The sequence below is a fragment of the Lutjanus erythropterus genome, chromosome 4 (assembly GCF_056507025.1).
Source record: "Lutjanus erythropterus isolate fLutEry1 chromosome 4, fLutEry1.hap2, whole genome shotgun sequence".
NCBI lineage: Eukaryota > Metazoa > Chordata > Actinopteri > Lutjaniformes > Lutjanidae > Lutjanus > Lutjanus erythropterus.
The window spans coordinates 6,299,435-6,321,185 of NC_139320.1; the positions used below are offsets into that span (position 1 = coordinate 6,299,435).

At 45.2% G+C, this 21,751-nt stretch overlaps 1 pseudogene; it reads left to right on the plus strand.

The window, feature by feature from the left end:
* Positions 1-9,270: 9,270 nt before the first annotated feature.
* On the plus strand, positions 9,271-11,811 carry LOC146327406 (uncharacterized; annotated as a pseudogene).
* Positions 11,812-21,751: the final 9,940 nt, after the last annotated feature.

The window sequence follows — 21,751 nt, forward strand, 5'->3', positions numbered from 1 at the left end:
ATCATTCCACTTTCTGCAACAGTAAGAGGCTTTAGCTCTGGGCAGATATCAGATAGTGTGTGTTTTCTTTTATACCATTTGTAAGGGCTTGTTAATACGGACCGCCACGTCCGGTTTTATGCTGCAATTTTAATGTCGTAAGATATTGCCTGCTCAATTGTGTCTGCTCATGATACATAGTGATCCAACCTCATCGGACCGCTATTGTGTCGCCTCGCACTCGGGATTGGTCAGTACTTCAGCTGTGTTGGTTCAATGTCCAGATTCACGCCGCTCACCAGCTGAGCCGAGCGCGTCTCTGCGTAACACAGACGGGTTACTGCACCTCAATACCGCCTGCGTGACGACACCCTTGAGTGCTTTCCTTTCTCTCCCTCTTCCCTACTAACCTACACTTGGAGCCAAGTAACTTGAATCTCCCTCGCTCCCGACGCCCCTCCTTTATTGTGAGTCACGTGCGTTCTTGGCGAGCCGCCATTACGGGCGTGGTCAGTGGCCCTCGCATGACGTAGCCTGCAGCGTCACCGCCGCCATCTTGCCACGTCTTACCCCCACTCGGGCTCACCAGCCCCCCCCCCCACTCTCACACACACACCTTGTTCCCTCACACTCACTCACTCACACACACACACACACACACACACACACACACACACCCACACCCTTCTTGATGCTTGTTCTGTAACATGTTATAGTTAATAGGGTTTATACAGCAATGTTGATGTTGGTTGTAAATTAATGTCATCAGTGTGAATAAATCCTGTTATACTATAGAGAGAAGTTGTCCTGGTTTTTCGTATATATTGTGATAAAAGCTGGTTGACAAAGTCAGTGCCCGAGCTCTCTGAGACTGAACGTACGCCCGATCATTGGTCCGGGTTTTCCCGGTGGTGCCCTGTTATAAGCTAATTAGAATATTATGCTTATGTAATAATTAATTAATAATTCAATCAATCAATCATTTTTTTTAATAATCCATAATTTATTTATATATTTTATTTATATATTTATTCATATATATATATATATATATATATATATATATATATATATATATATATATATATATATATATATATATATATATATATAAAATTATTGCCAATGATCTTATGTAGCTCCTTCCCTGCACAACATTTGGTGCCCCGTGTGAGGCCTTGAAGATACCAGATTTATCACAGTATTCACGAATATTAATACCAAATTAATAATAATAATAATAATAATAATAATAATAATATAATTTTTTTTTTTGTTATTATTGTTTGGTTTTCCACTTTCTTCTCTTTGCTACCTGCCAAGCAGATAGACAGGGTGACTTGTGTTTTGTTGAATGGTGGTGGTAATTATTAGAGAGTAGGAAATTGTCACTTTAGCAAGCTAGCATACTAACAGAGTAGGCTAGGAAGAACAGTGCTGTAACACTGCAGTTTGTAAGCCACAGGTTGAAACCCCACACCTGTGCACCCGTATAAACGTTCTGGTCCTCTGTATTTACAGAACCCACAGAACTCTTTTAAGACCCACCGGGTAGGGCACATTCACCACCAGTAGAATGTACTCCCAAACACCCCAGGTGGGCGGAGCTGAGGCTCCTAAGGAGTCACTTGAGTCAGTCTTGAGAGACGTGGTCGTGGCATTCCTTCGCCTCTCCTCAGAAGAGAAGGACAGGCTTGACAGTTACGACCATGAGGACTGTCAGTCAGCGCTACAGGAACTGGTGGACTACGCCAACAACCCGGTAGGTAAGCCCGAGCGCACCATCCAGGACGTGGTGGGCGAAATGTTCCTGGTACACCAGCGCAAAACTCACCTGCAAACAATGGGACAACAAGCAAAGGTTGTCCAGTTGCAGCAGGAAAATGCCAGCCTGCAGTGCGAAGCCCAGAGAGCCCAGAGAGCCCAGACTTGAGTTTGACCAGGCGCAGGAGGACCTTGATCTCCTGCGCGCTGAGGTCCACTCTGCTCAACGAAGAGCAGAGCATAGGTATGGAGAAGACCGGCCTGGCCAGGTAAGTCTAGCCGGGGGTCTGAAAGCCAAAGAAAGGCATGACAGCCTTCCTGGGCTGGAAGAGATTGCACATGGTGGCCCCAGCCACCATTCCTTTCCATTTAGGAACCCGCAAAAGCGAGGCTGCTTTGTCGCAGAGGATGGAAGCCATGCAGCTGTCCAACCCCGCACGCCAGGAGGTGCGCACTAGGAGTCGAGCACATTTCAGCAGCGCAACCTCCGACTTAGTCGTCGGAGACGACTATCAAGCAACCCCATCTGGTCGCTCTTGGGAGGACAGCGCTCCACGCCGTGGAACCGTACCTCCTTCAACACTCAGTCAACCCCGCTTCAACGTAAGGGGGGGGAGACCATCCCAACGCCCAAGGTGGCATGGACGACTCGAGACGCTCCTTAACCCAGGAGCTGGGCGCAGCGCGTAGCCCACGCTGGTACACCGACTGCACCCCGTCGTCACTGCCACGGGGAAAGAGCTGTGCGTATCGCTACAGCGATCCAAGCGACTCGGGTAGTTCAGAATCGGACGATCAACACTCGTACCGTAGCTGGGGCCTGCGTACCCGACAGCTTGAGTCTCTCGCCAAAGACAGAGCGTTTCGATACTTTCGGGAAGTCGAACGCTGCCTTGTCGATTTACCCGACGCTACGTCAAGGGAGAAACTCATGTTGGTCTGGAAGACCACGGCAAGAAGCGTCCATGTGTTCATGGAAACGCTTCCACCCCATACCCGAGACCGCTACTCGGCGCTCTGGAAGGCGCTGCGTGAGGAGTATTCGCCATACATCGACGAAGCCTCTGCCACCCTTGGCGCCTTCGCCATCGTACAGAAGAAATATGAGCCTCCTCGAGAGTACTTCAGGCGCTTGAGAACCGCCTATTTCCAGGGCCGCAACGCGCCAGGCCTGGAAGAGGATCACGCATTTAAGTCTGTTCCTCCACAACCTCCATGAAAGTGTGCGTTATGACGTCACGATGCATTGCAGAACCCGTGGGCTCTCCATGCACGAAATTAAGAGGTACGCACAGCTGGCGTGGCCCCCACTAGGGGTCGAGGGTCCTGGGAATCCAGGCTTGGGAGGACGCCGACTTAGCACTGGAAGGAAGCGAAGTTCCTCGTGCTAGAGTGGATGTCAGAGCCAGACCCCCGAAGCAGCGGCCGCTTCCCCAACCGGGTGAACGGCGAAACCAGGGGGGTGGCAGCCATCCCAAACACCAGGGCCCAACAAGAGCGTCGCGGCCAGACACTGGCTCTCTCTCACAGCAGAGAGGGAGAGGCCAGTTCGAACAGAACGCCAAAAAGGGAGGCCAAAGAGGTAAGTGGCACAATGGCACCCAAAGCCCCTCCACCGAGAAGAGCATAGAACCAGAGATGGAGGACTTGATCCAGAAATGCGTGTCGGAAGCGGTGAAGCAGCTGGACAGGCCCCGCCGTCCACCAGGTCCGCTGGACTCCCAGACGGGAACCAACACTGGCCCTCTATCAGCATGACTAGGCCAGACAATCGTACCCTCTACCACCAAGGTTTACCTTGTAGGTTGGGGTACGGAGCCAGGGGAACCGAAAGCACTTCCATCGACTGCCATCCACACCACTCCAAGCCCTCCTTTCCTATCATTCTTGGGCGATCTGGTCCGAAGAGGTAACGCTCGACGTATCTACACCCAAGTGGTGATAGGGGGGTGCACCAACGCCCTTGCGCTCCTTGACTCCGGCTCTGAAATATGAAGCTTGAAGCGACTGTACCTCAGGCATGTCAGGTGGCCAGCAAAGTCGATTTGACTATCCCGGCACGCACAGTGGGTGCCTCCATCCGTCTGGTGGTTCTTAAGGGGCAGAAGATCCCTAGTTCATGGGCATTCTTTCAGTCCTTGCCCCGCTTTGGTGAGTCAAACTTGTTAGTTTATGGCACGCCCCTTCTGGAACTGAACAACCGTTCAACCTACCTGCTAGTCCAGAATCTAACAAACAGTCAGATTCGAGTCACCGCACGACAACCGCTGGGGATGTTGGTTGACAGCTCCTTCCATGACTTCGAGCTGGTGATACCAGTCATAGGAGAACTGCCTCCATCCATGATCACTGATGGCAGTCCAGGCGACGTCTTCTTCACTTTCCCGACCAAAATGATCGCCGTCACCCGTCATGAGACACTGCGGAATGAAGCAATCTGCAGCGCGTCTGTGGATGCTGGGGGTGATCTGGTCGTGTATGCTCTCGTGGCTCAGTCAGATGGCGCACCTTTGAGCGACGTCGCTGTGCACTCACCACCGGAGGCATCTGACCACAACTTTGAGGCAGAGATCGATCAGCAGCTCGCGAAGGCAGACGCATTGACATTAGACGATCAGAGAGAAGTGCTGCGGAGCTTGTTCCATGACTTCCAGCACATTTTCTCCAAAGACTGTCATGACTGTGGGGTCAAGAACCTCCACACAGTCCGCATTCCAACTGATCCGAATGCACCTCCAACGTTTGGACATCAATATAAGATTCCGCTAGCAGCTTATGAGTCGATCCAGGAGATCCTCGATAAGCTGCTTGAGAAACAAATCATCCGGGAATGCAATTCAACGTACACCTCCCCAATCTGGCCAGTGTTGAAACCAACCGGCAAGTGGCGGCTCACTATCGACTACCGTCTGCTGAACAAGCAGGTTCCACTGTCTCGTTGGCCCATGATCCACTTGGACCAAGAACTGGCTAAAGTGACGACTGCTCGCTTCTTCTCCACAGTGGATGTGGCAAATGGCTTCTGGACCATGAGGGTCGACCCAGCTGACCAGTACAAGCTGGCGTTTTCCTTCGGGAACCGCACCGCAGGAGCCAAATTGGCGCTCGCCAAAGGCCAGTGGTGCCGCACTAAGGTAGAGTATGTGGGTCTCACAGTGGGCGCTGACGGCATCGAGCCCCAATCTGGGAGAATTCGAGCCATTCAGAACATAGCTGCCCCAACAAATGTGTCAGAGCTCAGGAGCTTCCTGGGGGTTTGTAACTACTCGCGACAGTTTGTCGAAGACTACGCGGAAATAGCTAGGCCACTCACAGAACTCCTCCGTAAAGACAAGCTGTTCGAGTGGAGAGAACCCCAGGAACAATTCTTTCGGCAGTTTCATCTGGAGGCGAGCTTCTCCCTCCATTGCCTCAGTGCCGCTCTGACACACAGGCATGATAGAGACAAACGGGTCGTTGCCTACGCGAGCCGACCCCTGAGCAGTGTCGAGATGAAGTTCTGACTGAAAAGGCCCTCCTCGCCACCGTATGGGCTGTGGAACATTTCCGTAGCTACATTGGAGGCCAGAAGGTGCTCATTGAAACTTGTCACCAACCTGTCACCTTCCTGAACAGCCAACGCCTGTGGGAAGGACGGGTTTCAAACAGCCGCATCGCCTCTTGGATGATGGCCTTGCAAGGCTATGACATTGAGGTTAAATACGCCCAGAACCATAAAATGGCTCTAAGTCAGGGTTTGGCAGAATGCCAGCATTGTGACTGCCAAGGGCAGCCAACCATCCAACCTCTACTCGTCACCACTCCGTTGCTTCCCTCCAACCACCACTATTATGATGAGAACATCTGCGTAGACCTCCCAAGGGTCTATGTAGACGGCTGTGCATACCAACATGAGCGCCAACTCCGGGCAGGGGTCGGTATCGTCTGGGTCAACTTTGTGGTTGACGAACCAAACAACTACTGTCTGGGTCCCAAGACGAGCCAGTATGCAGAGATCGCTGCAGTGCTCATCGCACTGCAACAAGCCGTTAAGGCAACTATGGAACAACTGGTGATCTGCTCTGACTCCAACTACGCTCGGCACAGTTTCGTTTCTCATCTTCCTGTGTGGAAGGAAAATGACATGAGAAACGCCAGGAACAAGGAAGTCAAGAACTCTGAACTCTTCCTGGCATGCGACCGACTCGTCATGGACCGAGGAATGACCGTATACTGGAAGAAAGTCAAGGGTCATTCCCAAACCTCTGGTCCTGACAAGGACGGTAACGACGAAGCCGACCGCCTGGCTAAGCTAGGCGCCGAACAGGGTACACCCTGGGAGTTCAGAGACGAGTGGCTTCGACGACCAAAACCTGCGCGGTGAATGCTATCACCTGCCGGCAAACGAAGGAAAGACAAGAAGACCCCCAAACCTGCATGCAGACCTTACACCTGGGCCGTAAACCCAGTGATGCAGACTTGGTGACCATGCAGGAACGAGACCCGACCATTCAAACCATTCGGCAGCTCATCTTGAATCCCCCTGTTCAGGGTGCGCTACAGACTTCCTCCGTTGAATCCAAAGAGCTACGTGCTCTACACAAAGAGCTGCCACACCTCAGGTTTGACAAAGGCTTGTTGGTCCATACTCGCAATGGCCAAGGACCGACCCGCTGGGTCGTTCCAACTGATCATAGGGAGTCATGTTGGCCCACGCCCACGCCTCCCCCACTAGTGGCCACCGGGGCTCCAAGGCCACCCTCCACACCCTTCAGCAGGTTGCCTACTGGCCGACAATGGCTCGCAATGTCCAGTCATACGTAAAGGGGTGCCTGACTTGCTGCCAGTTCCAACCGTCTCAACCGCTGAACCGTGCCCCACTTCAAAACAGAGGAATTGCATTTCCATGGTCCCATCTCCAGATGGACTGGATCGGACCAGTCCTCAAATCCTCTCGTGGATGCGAAGCCTGGCAGATAACAAGGACTGCCCGCTTCAAGAAGAAGGATAAGTACCCCTTTCTTTCCGAGTGATTCCCCGCTACGAGCCGGAATCGACTCGCCAGGGACTTACCCCCTCGCCAAGGACCCGTTAGCTGCTGGAAGCCGCTAACCCCGTTACCTCCGCCGCAACCAGGACGCACGAGGAACGACGACACATCACTCCACCTTCTGCAAAAGTAAGAGGCTTTAGCTCTGGGCAGATATAAGATAGTGTGTGTTTTCTTTATACCAGCTGTAAGGGCTTGTAATACGGACCGCCGCGTCTGGCTTTATGCTGCAATTTTTAATGTTGTAAAGACATTGTCTGTGTTACTGTGTTTGTTATTCTCCTTCCGCTCAATTGTGTCTGCTTGTGATACATAGTGATCCGACCTCATCGGACCGCTCTTGTGTCGCCTCGCACTCGGGATTGGTCAGTACTTCGGCTGTGTTGGTTCAATGTCCAGATTCACGCCGCTCACCAGCTGAGCCGAGCGCGTCTCTGCGTAACACAGATGGGTTACTGCACCTCAATACCTCCTGCGTGACGACACCCTTGAGTGCTTTTCTCTCTCTTTCTTCTTACTAAGCTACACTTGGAGCCGAGTAACTTGAATCTCCCTCGCTCCTGACGCCCCTCCTTTATTGTGAGTCACGTGAGTTCTTGGCGAGCCGCCATTACGGGCGTGGTCAGTGGCCCTCGCGTGACGTAGCCTGCAGCGCCACCGCCGCCATCTTGCCACGTCTTACCCCCGCTCGGGCTCACCAGTGGAAACAGAACTCAAGTTCAATTACAGCGTGAACAGAACGTCCTTCAGGGGTGAAGGCCTGGATCTAGAGTGGATGGATGAATGAGCCATCTCCACATTGACCTCCATAGCCTGCCACACTGTCACTCACTGCCTCATTGACATTTTGGACATGTCCCTTACCTGGTGAAATGTACCACAAACGTCTCCACAACACAATTCTCACTGTCACCTTGATAGTGTCCCTTCCCCAGGCAACGCATCAGGGAACCATTTTTCTGTTTTTGTTTGTTGTCTCTGTCCTCCCAAGTCCATCTGCTCTGATCTACATCTAACCTTCCGTTTCTCATGGCTGAGAAACTGCAAGCAGCATCCGGAAATAGTTTGACAGTATTAATTTGCCACTGTTCTGTGCAATATGGCTGATATTTTATTCCTGAAGAATAGCTTCCCAGAGGCAAGCTAAGATCTCCTAGTTTTAAAGGTTAGCTGTAACACGGGGTACTGTGAAACCTTCTCACACTCTGTAGCAGTCACTCAGGCAGCTAATCACTAAAGCAAATACAAACTGTTGAGGCAGGGAACTGCTACTGGTTGCCTCACCGAGTCCGTTGATGTGGCGAAGAAAACAGTCAGAGAATCGAGGATTGAAGCAACAGCATTTATTCACGGTCTGCAGAGCGTGGAGATCAGTTCAGCACAGGTCAAGTACGAGTACCGAGAGAGATCTGACTCGTGTCTAGGGATCCTGTATCTTTTGTACTCTTCTCTTTAGAGTTGTGTCATCTTCTGATAGGTTGTTTATTTGTTTTGGAGTGTCTCATTGGCCTATGTGTTGCGTGATCAACGCATGCATCTTATGTGTGTAGGTGTTTTCCTTGAAAATTATCAGACTATGTGGGTGCATGCATGGTGGGGGCCTGTCTATGTGGAAGTTATAAGTACTAGTTCCTCTTTTGCGTAAGTGTCTATCAGTTATGATCTTTTTGTGACCTTTTGTATTGTCCCCATATCCTGTTATGTTCTAATTGTTGCAATGTGTCTACTTGACCTGTGCATGAACTTGAATTGGTGCAACATAGTTATAAGACAGTTTGATACAATTTCAGAAACAGATTCTTGTGTGCTATTAATCACATTTGTTATTATTCGCAGTCAGATTCTTGTATACTTTTAGTCACAATTATTATTATTCACAATTATTAGTTACAATTATTATCATTCACAATTATCAGTTACAATTATTATCATTCACAAAACTTACTACAATTTAAAAACCTTTTAAAACCAGAATGGTTTTAGAATAGCACTCATGATCTCTAAGGATCGTCGGTGTAGAGAGACAGGTAAAACATTTGCTCGTTGCTTATAACATTGAAGTTAGCCAGTGAACACACCCACAGAAACATCCACCAATAAACACACAAGGCGGTCCTTCAGTGGGACATGGAGGCTATGACACCCCCACCCACAGGCAGTGTGGTTGTACCTGCACAATGATTATTATCTGATTAAAAACCAGACTGTTTTGGTGCCTCATGTGTGTCATGGTTACAACACGACACCCCTCTGTTAGATGCAGTGTCTGCTTTAGATACGGCTTTGAACAACATTAGCTAAAGGAAGCGCAACATTTGCATTTGTATGATTTGGTAAAGTGACACTGCACTACATAATTCTGCAGACATTTTAGACCCTTGGGATGGGAACTGTTTTCAAAAACTTTGGGCTGGTTAAATGTGCCACTATGTGCTGTCCTGAACAACCACGTGCACAGGACTGTTGCACAATAAAGGGGGCAAAGACACAGCTGATGACATGATGTTGCTACACACTTTGGGACGAACACCCTTCGACTGGTGCGGGAGTATGAGAAGACTTCCAGAAAATTGGCGGGCTTCAGAAACCATCTGAGTTTCAATTTAAGATGCAGGCAAGAGAGGGTATTCCCCAACAGCTTACACCTTGGCTCTTCTGTGAAAGGCCATAGAGCGGAGAAAATCTTACAGAAGGCACAAACTCAACTACTTAATGAGAGACTGAGACAAGTCCACTTCACCATTGACATCCTCACAGTAAAGCTTGACCAGATTCGTGTTGATCTTACATCACTTCTTCCCAATGAAGTCATGGTGGAGTTCTCCAAGTTTATGGAGAAAGCTCAGGCATCCCAGCACCTCAAGAGCAAAGAACGCCAGCGAAACAAATTTCAGACACTACTTTCACATTTGAACAGGTCCCACAGAACACAAGAACTAACTTGGAGAAGGAATGACAGCAACACAACTAGACACCAGTGACAAATGGGTTAAGAACTTATCAGACAGGAACCTCACACAACCTGAGAGGGAAGTTCTGGCCAAAGTACTGAACTTTGCAGTAACAGCAGAACGAATACCGGTGGTGGACCTCATTACATCAACTGAATCAGCCATCAGGAACAACCACCTTACTATCACTGAGGCTGAACAGCTCAAGTTGAAGGTCTCAGCTGCCCTCTCCAGCGCCAAGGCACCTCCCTCCAATCTGACCACACAAGTAAGTAAGGCACTGACATCTCTGCAAAGAGACCGGGACATCACTATTCTCCCAGCAGACAAAGGGAGATGTACGGTGGTACTGGATACAACACACTACCATTCTAAGGTAGATAGTTTACTCAATGACACAGCCACCTACGAACCACTTAGGCGAGACCCTACCAGCAGCTACAGGAAGAAAGTAGTCTGCTGTTTACAACAACTGGAGAAGGATCAAGTCATAGACAGACAGCTGTACTACCGCCTATACCCAGGAGAAGCCATTTCTCGTATCTATGGACTCTAAGATACATAAGGAAGGGGCCCCACTCAGACCCATCAGCAGTATCAACTCTGTCACCTCTAACATTGCCAAACACCTGGCCACTATTTTGGCATCTTTGGTTGGAAACACGCCACACCACATCAAGAACTCACAGGACTTTGCCACCAAAATCAGAAAAATGAAATTGGACCCAGATGAAACCATGGTGTCCTATAATGTTACATCACTGTTCACATGCATTCCTACCACAGAAGCAGTTGCCACAGTAAGAGAACGGTTACTGCAGGACAAGACTTTGTCCAACAGAACCAACCTCACCATGGACCACATTTGTACCCTGCTTGACCTCTGTTTGACCACCACCTATTTCCAGTTCAGCGGGGGTTTTTACAGGCAAAAACATGGCTGTGCAATGGGCTCACCTGTGTCTCTGATAGTGGCCAACCCCTACATGGAAGAAGTAGAGAGAGCCCTGCACTCCTTCAGAGAAACACTGCCAAGCATTGGTTCAGGTATGTTGATGACACCTGAGTTAAAATAACCACACAGGAGCTTGAAGCCTTCACGGATCATATCAATGCTGTGGACCAAAACATCAAATTCACCCGAGAGGATGTCCAAGGCAACAGTTTGGCCTTCTTGGATTGTGCAGTGCACATTGAAGAGGACAGAAGCCTCAACATCCAAGTTTACAGGAAACCCACACACACGGACCAATATCTCCTCTTTCACTCACACCACCCACTGGAACATAAACTAGGGGTCATCAGAACCCTCCGCCACCAAGCACAGACCATTCCAACCAGTATGGAAGGAAAGGATAAGGAACAAAAACACATCAGGGCAGCGCTCAAAACTTGTGGTTACCCACTGGGCCTTTATCAAAACCAAGAAAAGAAACAGATCTGAGAGAGAAGAAAACACCATCAAAAAGAAAAACATTGTTATTCCTTACATTGTGTGTGTTTCTGAAAAACTCAGGAGGATTTTCAACACACCACATCCCTGTCCATTTCAAGCCCAGCAACACCCTGAGGCAAAAACTTGTCCACCCCAAGGACAGAACACCCAGACACAAACTAGAAAATATAGTTTATGCTATCCAGTGTAGTGAGGAGTGCGCAGACCTGTACACTGGGGAGACAAAACAACCGCTGTATAGGCGCATGGCACAACACAGGAGAGCCAGTTCCTCAGGTCAGGACTCAGCAGTCCATCTACATCTAAAAGCCAAAGGACACTCCTTTGAGGATGACAATGTCTGTAATTTGGCCAGGAAAGACAGATGGTTTGAGAGAGGAGTGAAAGAGGCCATTTTTGTTAACCTGGAATGGCCATCGCTCAACAGAGGAGGTCTAAGGCACAATTTATCTGCCACTTACAATGCAGTCTTAAGGTCACTCCCCAGGCAGTTGGATACCCACCTGAAATCATGTGACCCTAACAAGTCACATGACAGCAGAGTCCTTAACGACTCTCATTCACACCTCCCCCCAAGTGAAACTCATGAGTCACACAATGGAGAGGTGGGCACAAGTCACATGCCCCCCTAGGTGCTAAGGACCCCATTAGGTTTAATACCTGAACTCCCGAACCAGTCAGGCAGAACTGAAGAAGCCTCTTGGATGAGAGGCGAAACGTCTTCAAGAACTCTATCAAGTCCAGTTGCCTACTACAAACCTTGATATGAATACCATGACCTGGATGAATGAGAATATTCACAGACTGATGAAATGAGTTTTTGTCATGGGCCATATCCCCATCAAGATAAATTCTCACTTGACTGATACACAGGTTTAGCACACCAAGGTCAAAGGGTTTAAGTCAGTAGAAATGGACTCAGACTGGCTAGATTTAATTTGTATAAACCTTTTAAAATTATTTCCTTTTTAATCCATTGTATTATTTTGTCTGCTACTTAATTGAATTTAAAGATGGATTTAAGTAGCAATGATCGAATGAATGCATTTCTTATGAGAACACAAAGTGTATAAATGCGATTATGTATTTTTCCTTACACCTTTTTCAGTCCTCATGTTATTGTGCAAGAATGAAACAATGTGAGCTTGATAAAATCATGTCCATTTAAAATCACGGCAAAAAATTTACACTAGATTATACATTTTCCAGATTGCACACATGTAAAATTATATCCACAACATACACTGTGTAATATTGTGCCAACCAATTGACAAACCACAACCTCTTTATATCCTATTTAAAAAATGGGGAGATCTGGGGGCATTTGAAAGCTGAGTGCAGCACTTTTAAGTGATTAAAAAACAGCTTCTTTCACAGTGATTCTGGAGTAAAACCCCCAAAGAAACTGTATCCTAAAAGACAAAGGGGGATTTTGAGGGCAGTCACGTAAAAACCTTCTTTGGTGCTCGGCTCCATAATGTTTTGTGCTACGAAACAAGTGCTGATGTTGGGCAGTTGTCTGGCTGCTGCACAGCTTTTAGATTTCTCTGGCCAACTGTGTCTGGATCTTCCTCGGGGGACGGGCTGCATGTAGCATTTGTGTTTAGTATCTCTAACCAGGACTTCTCCACAGTGCTGGTACTTGTCCTACAAACACACATGTCCCTTCAATTGTCTGTCTATCATTCTGTCTCTGTGCAAAGACTCATAACCTACAACATATTTCACATCAACATAGTGAACCTCTGTATGCTAGAGCACGTTCAGCTCTACTGATGTTTCTCAGAGCAAACAAAGAGCAAGTGACACCCTTCACTTTATAAAGCAAATCACCTCCCACAGGTGTGGTTATCAATCAGCAGGTGAGGCTCCTGACACACTTCCTGTTTCTTCCATATATGGTCTCCTTAGACATACAAAACATAATGTGATCATTAAAAGCTCCAGGAATAGGCTATCTTTAAAAAAAACCTTCAAATAGCTTTAATTTTTCAGTTTTGTTAATCATATATATATAAGCCAACAGCTCAACACTAGGAAATGTTACACATGTTTTAATCACCTTATTTTATCCTCTGCACAAACACAATTATTTTGTGTGTGTGTCTGTGTTTCTCTGACCAACCTGCAAAGCACACAGACTGGACCAGTCTGAAGTATCACAAATAAAATGAGTCTGAAATCTGAATTTCTTACATTTTAAACAGGATGTGTTTTGGACACCTAATGAATCATTATTGCTACGTGTTTTCTACAACTTAGATGTTCTCTTTTGAAGTACACATTTATTTTTGTTTAATACATGAGATGGATTTTTAGTATTTATTCTTAAACATAATTGGATTTGGTGTAAAATGCGTCATAGCAGTCACTGTTTGACATTGAGGTGATCATAAGATGGTACTGATTACCTGCAAAGTGAAGACAGGTGGAGCTACAGGTGACACAGATCACAGCCTGATTACTGAGAGTGCAATCATCCAATAGGATGCTTTGTATGTGCCTGACAAAACAGGATATAAAGAGGCTTCTGACCATCAGGTCAGTCTAACGTCTGTGTCAGCAGGAGTGCAGGGCTTTGATTTAGTTTAAGACAACAGTATAGAAAGACTCTCATTTATGTCCACTTTGATCAGAGCTCCAGTCCCTAAAAGGTATTAGTTTGTCTGAACAAACAAGCACATGTTCACTTGTTTGACATGCTCTTGAATTAAGGAGTTCATGCAGCACCTTAAAGTGGTGTACTTAAAATATTTGAATATAACTAACACTAGAAGTTAACAGACTTTAATATTTGCTATTTCCATAAAATACCAAACTTTTAGACTTCAAAATCTGCTGTTCAACCACTTGGAGTATATAATTTTATTATTTTTTAAAGTAGAATCTCTGGAAGTGTTGACACTAATTTTGGTCTTGACATACTGAATCTGAAAGCCTTTATTTTGGCCTGAAAGTCCTTGGAAAAAGTGTTTTCTTTATACAGACTCATTATACATGTTAGATTAGTTGCAGAAAACATGTGAAAACACTGAACCGTGTAGTGCTGAATTGTCGGGTCACACCAGTTAACTCTTTACCATCCAAATCAGCCCAGTAGTTCATGTCATTTAAGAAGCTGGAATCTGAAGATTTTGGCTCTTTTTCTAAAATACTGAACAGATTAATTGATTACCCAAATAGGTGGCAATTAAATTATAGATTCATAATGTTGCTGCTCTATTAAGATTAAAGTCTTTCTAAAAACTCCTGATTCCAAAGCTTTTAAAGAGTTTGCTTTAACTCTTAAGACCTAAGGCTGCATTACAAAAAAAACACACGCCCTCTAAAACTTGAGCATTGTCTGAAAAAAAGAAAAATGTAACTAACCCATCTGAGCTTCCACAGCTTGTCAGTGCAGTCACTTGATCTGTTTGCTCTGAGAAGTCAGAGCTGAAACACTGGTCCCCTTAACCTGTTTCTTTAGTGTTTGTGGGAAGAGAATATTGCTGTCAATAATTCATCAGTAGAATTAATGTGTTATACAATAATCTCTACCTTGACCCTTTGTGTATGTGTGACTACACAAAGTAAAACTGATACTTTGATGAAGTAGTGCAACACTCTTCAACACAAAGCTTTACACTGTAAAGTCTAGTCCACATTTAGATTTTTTTTTTTTTCCTTGTGGGTTTTTCCACATGCCTCACAGTACCTCAATGTATCACAAAGTATTAGATTTTGCTTTGCCTCTTATCTAACGTTGTTCAAAGCCGTATCTAAAGCAGACACTGTATCTAACAGAGGGGTGTCGTGTTGTAACCATGACACATGGGACACCAAAACAGTCTGGTTTTCAATCAGATAATAATCATTGTGCAGGTACAACCACACTGTCTGTGGGTGGGGGTGTCATAGCCTCCATGCCCCACTGAAGGACCGCCTTGTGTGTTTATTGGTGGATGTGTTCACTGGCTGGCTTCAATGTTATAAGCAGCGAGCAAATGTTTTACCTGTCTTTCTCTACACATCAAGGGTCCTTAACAATCATGAGTGCTATTCTAAAACCATCCTGGTTTTAAGAGGTGTTTTATTTTAAATTTGCTTTAGTCATTAACTGCGTGAGTGACTGTTAAAAATGCAGAGTGTGAGAAGGTGCCACAGTACCCCATGTTATAGCTGACCTTCAAAACTGAACCTCAGCTATACAGAGAAAATAACATGAAAGATGAGACAAAATAAGATGGTATATTGCTTTATTTTTCACACAATGAAGAAATGTACATGCTCACAGTAGCAAAGTACACAAGTTTAATGTACTTTCTGCAGGGGATGTGACATTCTGTGCTCTCCTATATTGAGCAGAAATTAGGAGGTCTTCGCTTGCCTCTGGGAAGCTTTTCTTCAGGAATAAAATATCAGCCATACTGCACAGAACAGTGGCAAACTATCATTACCTGCTCTGCTCTGGATGCTGCTTGCTGTTTCTCAGCCATCAGAAACAAAGTTACAGATGCAGATCAGAGCAGGTGGAGTCAGCAGGACATGTGGGACAGAAAACGGAACAGAAAAATGGCAACAAATGGTTCCCTGATGCGTTGCCCGGGAAAGGGACACAATTAAGACAACAGTGAGAATTTGGCATCATCATTTCACATTTCACCAGGTAAGGAACATGTCCAAAATGTCAATGGGGCAGTGAGTGACAGTGTGGCAGGCTATCGAGGTCAATGTGGAGACAGCTCATTCATCCAGCCACTCTAGGTCCAGGCCTTCACCCCTGAAGGACTTCTGTTCATGCTGTAATAGAACTTGAGTTCTGTATCCACTTATGTCCATGACGGCTTTAAAGAGAATAACGTTTCTGTCTTCTTTCCACCCTCGGTGTACAGAGAAGTGGTTTCAAGTTGGGCCTCTAAAGGGAATGATTAATTCTCTTGCCCTCCATGTCTGGATGGCAGTGGCAGGGAAATGTTTGGGCATCAGTGCAGAGATTATGGAAAAAACGGGTATCCTGCTACATCCGTCATCTCCTGCATCATTTGCCTTCCCTCTGCAGCGGAGATCAGTCGCCCGTGATAATCAGATTATCTCACCCTTCGAAAAAGGGGGAGTTGGAACCACTCCTGCAATCAAGAGAACAAGAAAATTGAGATTCGACTAAAAACACTAATATCCTCATTAATTTCACGCCCACCAACCCTCCAGTAATGTTTCCTTACTTACCTTTTCCATCACCAAAGTCCTTGATTGCAAGGCCTTTCCAGTGCTGTGTGGAAACGCATAACTTCAGTCATGGGCACACTAAATAATGACCCATTTTGACTTCTTGATTTGTGAGTAGACTCTTGCATTTGTGAATTGGAGAACTTACACAGCAGAAACTCCCCTCTCTGTGAATTCAACGCCCACTCACTTGGAAATCCGGCATCTACCCTTGCCTTTTTGCAGGGAGGCTGACCGTCCACTGTGACCGGGAATACAGATTTCAAGGAGAAATCTGCCAGTGGCTCTTCGTTTTTGCAAGAGGAAGGGGTGGTTGGTGACACCTGGCCACAGGATTCAGGAGAGCAGCTATAAAAAGGAAATATGGGAAATAAGGATTAAAATATTGCAAGTTGGTAAACAGCTGTCAGATGTTATGCCTTAAATAAGATGAAGAAACCTACTCCGAGAGTCCAGCTGGATTGCTGTGGCCACTACAATGTTACAAGGGAGAAGAATGGAGAAGGGTTGTTAAATACACTACTCTCATGCAGAGGTCAGTAACACCAGTTACAAAAGGACAGTGCAAAATGGATGGAAATGAAGGAAAACATTTACCTGGTTTTATACACTTCCTGCGAGTGGACCTTGGACACCGGCTTTCTAAGTGTCTGCAGCATCTCCTTGTCAGCTGTAATTTTCAGTTGGAGACTTGGTCCTGCTGCTCCAGATCCAGCCGGGTCTTCAGGTAATCCAGGAATTGGATCACATTATTATGATTTAGGAGGGTTGCAGCTGTCATGTCAGACACAAGACTACCTTGCCAGCCTCAGAAGGACTCTGTGGACTTTGAGGAAGTCCAGGGTTGGCTCATTCATTAGACATGGATAGCCTTAATTAGCATATCCATAATGTAGGCATGAGGGGTATTAAAACATTTTTGAATGAATAATCATCAGTTAGGGTCTTCTGCACCGGCTGCTGGGAGATGCTCTTTGCGGCGTACGGGCTTCTGACCAGCTACCTTTACTGACTCGCTCGTTTACATTACCCTCCTACTTTATCGTCAACACTCAAAGGACATCAGCCCAGAGAACACTGGTTCTTTGACGCTGGAAGAAGATGGGACGGGGACTTTCTTTGACGCTTTTGGATTTTCTCCCGATTTTAATTACTATCCTCGAAGCATCTTACAGTTTCCGGAAAATTGCTCCAATAAGATAATGTACCATAACCACCAGCTTGAACACCCTTTATCTGACACGTGCGGTCAGCACTGCGTTTATCTGTACCATCGAGTCTGTGGGGTTTTTTTCACAAGCGTCCGCCTCCTCTGATCCTAGGGCTTTCTCCTCCAACTTCAGGCAACATTTATCGCAGACACAGGGGTTGTGGATGGAGGATAAGGGAACGTTCAATTCTGACAGAGTATTTAAAAACTCTTCCAACCTACAATCAGACATAAACAAGGTACACAATCTAGGATCAAAGTTTGTTTCCTCCATTAAAAAAAAAAATCCCTTAATCCCCAAAAGGCAGAGTCATACCATCAGTAAACAGGTGTCTTTTATCATACACCACTCTAAACTTTTGATTTTATTTTTTTTTTCTGAATTTTTCAAGAGAAACCCCCTTTATCACATACAACCTGCTGATGAGGGGTGTCAATGACACCCTCCTCTGAACGCTCCAGGTAACCCTCAGCCAGCTCTTTAACGCTGTCAAAGTTGACCCAGTCACAGCACTCCTGAGTCTGTGAGCCCCTTGGCATGAAGCACAGGGGTTGGTTGCCCGTGGCACAGCAACCTCTCCCTTCACAACCAGCTTTGGAGCAAAGGTTCTCAGAAGGTGCCACTCTGTGAGAAACCTCTGGCTGGGCCAGTGCTGCTACTACTTGCTTGTGTTGTGACAAAGTCTGAGGAAAAACAAGCCAGTGAGATCTGGGCTTAAAGCCACAACACCTTAACAACTTTGGTAAAAACCACTATCACTAGTATTTTCAGAGTTGAAACCATCAAAGAAAAGAAGAATCAGACAAAGTCTTGAAAAATCACTGGAGGAGCAACAAGTTCTGCCACACAAAGTTTATTGATCTATGTAGAAAAATCAACAAGCATGAGTAAAACCCGGGGTTAGACTGAAGAAAGAGGTTCAAAACACCCTATTATATACTATTTTGGAGGCTCTAGGAGCCTCCTCCCACTTTAAACATTTTGGCTTACGTTGAAACATATTTGTGTATTAAATTGTCTTATTGGACCTTAGTGTCATTCATATTCTAGCAAATTGCTGCTGCTTCCCTTAGATTTGAATGTTTTAATCATATTTTTTTTAAAAATGACAGGAAAAATCATTTCAATGAAAAAACAGCTGGTCTGACGATTGGTCTCTGAGTGACGAGCATCAGGTGTTGGGGAAAGTACCAACAAGTACCAGGGTGACGGTGATTAATATTGTGATTAGATCATTTCATTACAGCTATCCTTGGGAAGTACCTAAAAAAACACTCTGCAGCATAACTGAGTAAATCTCATGCTGGATGAACATCATGTTAAAAAATATACCACTACACTTGTAGGCGACACCCACAACAACTCAACACCTTCATACTGCCATCATCACTGAGGTGGACCTGAAAATATAGAAATATATAAATGAATCTCAAAAAAAGGAATACACAAATCCAGGCGGTTCAAGGGGAAGCACTCAGCAGTAGAGTAGTACTTGATACCTGCAAACAATGAACACATGACACATTATTTTCATAATATAGGTAATAATTGCGTAAATATAAACCTTTTCTTAAACAATTCTGTCAACAATTACTATATTCATTAAATGAACAAAGACGTGTACAGAAGAGTAATTGTTGTTATCAAAGCACATTGTTTGCACTCAATATGACATAATATATTTTTCTCCCACACCTAATATATAACTACAGTTTTCATAGTACCAAACACGGTCCACTAAAAATTACACATACCTTTGGCCACAGACAGCAGGCACTCACAAGCAGCTTCCAAAAGTCCATTCCTGCCTCGTCTACAGTTCTGCTTGCTGTCAGGTTGTTGCTGGGGGCCATGACACAGACAGCGTCTGGTGTTCAAGGGACAGCAGCATGCAGCAACTCAGTCCTCAGGTCAGTTGCACAGACCCCTGGCGTGGACATGAAGCCAAAGGAAATGCATCCCTCTGGCATAATCACAAAATCATCTACAAAGGCTCGTAGATGGGAGGCTCCTACAACGATAACAAACTGACAAGACAAAACAATATATAAATTTAACATCATATATAGGTCCTCTATTAATACCTTGTGGTCACAAAACTTGTAAAGCAACAATACCTTCTTGTTAGGTGCCTCAGCTGGAATGACCAATCGGTGACTGCATCCAGTCACTTACACATATGAAAACACTAATAATCCATGTCACAACAGCTTCATTTTACATACAATGAAAACATTTAAAACAAATCAATTCTCAACATACCTGCACAGGAGTCAGTGCCAGCCTGCTGAGGTCCTACGACCATAGCACGACGCTCAGCCATCCTCCTCTTAGCTGCCTGCAAACGGCAAAAAGACTTGTCACGAGGCATCTGAAAGTGTTTAAAAAAAAAAAAAAAAAAAAAAGATTAATAATATCGCCAAACATTGTCAACACACAAAACCCAACACTTTAAAATCACTTACAAATTCAACCATCAACTATAATACAACTACTACACTTTAAACACATCCAACTACAAAGCAAAATCACTCATGAAGTACATTACTGTCACAACATCTTAACGTACTTCTTAAAAAAATGCAGTGTATTATTGTTTTGATTATGTGAACTTGACATGTGTGCAATTACTCAAGTAAACAATTAGACATGACACCAAAACTAGTAATCATTTCAAGTTTTTGTCATGTTTAATTCATACATGCTGCCAATATCTATAACCCCTGAAATTGTATTCAGCTGCCTACCACTAGTAGGGCTTGAGGCTGTGTCAGGTGCGCAACCATGTTGCCATGGCAACCCATCGTGTTTACGTCAACTACAGTGTGAGCTCATACAAAACGCCTCAACTTATACACGCTGTCACCTACAACATGCATTCTGTTGACTGCAGCCTACGACAGCAAGTTCATATATATGTACTGCACTGGGACATCATGTTAGAACACAAATACTGCACTGGGACATCATGTGAGAACACAAATACAAACTTAAATCAACTGGAGATGCTGGTGGTGCAGCTGTAGCACTGCTAACACTAGCCACGGTGCAGAGCAGACTGGCAATTAACAAGCGCTCTAAGTCCTTTACCAACACACACTATCACCCTCTTTAACCGAAAATAAGGTAGTTGAATATTATATTTTGTACATTTGTGTAACTGTAGTATTTGCTGTGAAACCGCGTGCATTTCTACTATTTTTAAAGTACAAATTGGCTAATGTAAAATGTGATTACCACCACCACATAACGCTTAGTACACACTCTTTTCACATACAGTATTTAATAGTATCAATTCATAAATGCGGCTATATTAACCTACTTTTTTTGACAATTTAATTTCTATTACAGCAGTCAAGTGGTCTACATTACGTGTCGCATTTAATCGGCTTGGAAATTACTCGCACAGTTAACAACTACTTGCCTTGATATTACATTGCAACAGTCTCTGTAAGGCACCGAACACAAACATAGATCAACTCCATTGTATGTATTTTCCATTGATCCAATTATCACCACTACTGTTTTAGGAAAACCACAAAGAAAAACCACAACTACACTTCCCCGCAAACTACTCGGTCATAGTGCCAAACACCGCTCCATACATCACCCACAATCAATACGTTGCACAAAGCACATTAAATCCACTAATTTGATCCCTTACTTTTCATTTATCATTCAATTAAACTTAACAGGGTACACAACAAGAGAACCTGTCGTCGCACCAGTAACATCCTATGACCTACTCAATAGCACAGAACTTTAAAGCGTGCTGTTGCAAACTAATTTCCTACGACAAGGCTATCAAATATGTAGCACACAAGCGGCATCAACCATGTACAACATAACTTACATACTTTGTACTTCATTTGTTTGCTATTACAATTACTGACCATGCGTCCACTACACCTCTTCACAAAATCGATATCCAAAGGGAAAAAAAACACGCTACAATAATCACTCTCAAAATCTAACGCACTCTCCTCTCAATCCCTCCGTCAGTCTACTGGATCTTATGAAACAGTAAAGAAGTTAAAGTAGGTGCGTTAATGTATTTATAAGTTAACCTGCTCACCCATCCACATTTCCATTCAACCAATCACACGTCTTCAAAGCAAGGGCGGGGCAACTGTTGCATGCAAAGCTGAGGCAACGT